Source organism: Alosa alosa, chromosome 20 (assembly GCF_017589495.1).
Source record: "Alosa alosa isolate M-15738 ecotype Scorff River chromosome 20, AALO_Geno_1.1, whole genome shotgun sequence".
NCBI lineage: Eukaryota > Metazoa > Chordata > Actinopteri > Clupeiformes > Clupeidae > Alosa > Alosa alosa.
This window is the reverse complement of record NC_063208.1, coordinates 4,080,086-4,082,087: the sequence shown is the minus strand read 5'-3', so window position 1 is coordinate 4,082,087 and position 2,002 is coordinate 4,080,086. Positions and strand designations below refer to the sequence as shown.

Genomic DNA, 2,002 nt, shown 5'->3' with positions numbered 1-2,002 from the left:
CCAACTCATATGGATCTGCGCTGCCAATAAACCGTAATTTCTCGAAATATCGCACATTTTCTTGTGGTCCAAGTCCTGTCCTATATGCCTTTGCATCTTAGACGCATTTTGATGAGCTTGTATGTTGTTTAGACACGGCTACAATCACGTAAGATATCCAAAGTGCATAATACTCCATTGTACTTCATTCACTGAGTATCGCCAATATGGCCGCGCGTGCTGGGTTACCATGGTTACCGGCCAGAACGTGACGTCCGTGCAAACCCCTAATCTGTCTGTGATGTCGCTATGAATGTAGAGTTTTTGTTTGAGTGAAATATCAGGCGCCAGTAAGTTAACTTAGCTACATTTAAAGTGGCTGTTACCATGCAGGCTAACGTTACAGACACATGAAGGTTGTTAACGTTAAGTAGCAGTAATAACGGTTACCTTGCGAACTTCCATGGGACATAGGTAGGTAACATTATTTTTACATTATTATACTTACATAATATACATGTAGTGTTGCTATAACGTGTTAAGGAACTAAGGAACTGCAGTTTAGTATAGCCATGTTCATTAACAGACCTGTCATATATTGGATGTGAATGGGGGCAAGTATGATGAGTGGGTATGCCAACAAGTAAAGGGATCTTTAGTTTGTGAAGGGTAGTGTTAGGCTACATGTTTTTCATTTCTTAGCCCTTATTTGGCCCTTGTTTTATGTACCTGACTTGCACTGAGGCATGTGTTTATTTAGGATGCGTGTGAGTGAAGTAGTGCTTCAGTGATGGTCTTTTCATGTTCTGTGTGTTTTGAAATTTATTCATTTTAGTCTCCATGTGTTCCCTCTGTTTGCAGTCGGTGTGTTGTGAGGACTGCTGCCCTGAGAACGCTGAGTGCATTCTGGAATATTCCAAATGTGTGCCACTTCCATACTGAAGAAGTTACAAGCCCGCAAGAGAGTTCACTCACCAGGTAGACACACACAAACACACACACACGTAGAATCGCATATAGCATTATAATGTGTAAGCATGTATTTGTGTCTGTAACTGTGTTTAGTTTATCCCCTCTTTTCATGTGTCTGTTTGTTGTTATGACTGTGTAGTGGGCTCCATCAACTATCCAGGGCAATGTCAGTCCGTCTGGATGGCACTACCTGCTACTTGATGATGTCTGATAGCCATGGCTGATGCCTTCAACGTGGTGTAAGTGTTTGTGTTTTGAATGTATTTTTTTTTTTGTTCCATGGTGAGGGCTATGGGTTATGTTATTATGCATGCTCTAATTTGCTTGACATATGTGTTATGTACTTAAAATAGTCTTGAATTTTGCCACTTTACCATTGTGTTGGTGGTAATGTTAGTAGTGTTGTGAATATCTGCCAAACTGATCATAATCATTATTTCTGTAATTGTACTGCAATTCAATTTATTGTACAGGATGCATCATTTTGTTTAATCTTATCTTTTACTCATCTTTTACTGGCAGAGCCCTCACAAGTAAACTGATATCAAGACTTAACATAGATGGTGATGGTGGCAAGGGTGCCTTCAGAAGGTAATTATCATTTTTGTTTGTACACCTGATTGACTTACCTTATTTTTTTTGATGCTATGATTTTGACCTTTATCAACAATAACAAAATGTAAATATAAATTGCTGTTTTATTTTTTTAGGTGCTATCCAGCAGTCCCAGCCTGGAGCCAGAAGCTGCTATTGCAAGTCAGATGGGGGAGGAAAGGTGGTTTTAATGGAACCGAGCGGAAGTTACCATTAACGACTGTGGGTGTGGCCAAAGAAGCAGAGGCAGTAGTGAAGATGGACAGTAATTTATTATTCGGCTTGGCTCGAACAACCAAGCAGAAGAGTCCATAGAAAAATGCACAGAAAAATGTTAATAATCTTCCAAAATTGCGATATTGAACCAGTATGAAAAATCTGCTTTAGCATCTAATCTTGCGAGATTGAACCGGTATGAAAGATCTGCTTTAGCTTCTAATCAAAATACAGCAGCATT

The 2,002-nt window shown here is 39.4% G+C and overlaps 1 long non-coding RNA gene across 1 annotated transcript; it reads left to right on the top strand.

Annotated features, from left to right (window-relative positions):
- Window positions 1-1,178: 1,178 nt before the first annotated feature.
- Window positions 1,179-1,722, top strand: LOC125284974. The gene is made up of 3 exons (XR_007191972.1): window positions 1,179-1,190; window positions 1,474-1,542; window positions 1,662-1,722. It is a non-coding gene; the product is annotated as an uncharacterized LOC125284974 (long non-coding RNA).
- Window positions 1,723-2,002: the final 280 nt, after the last annotated feature.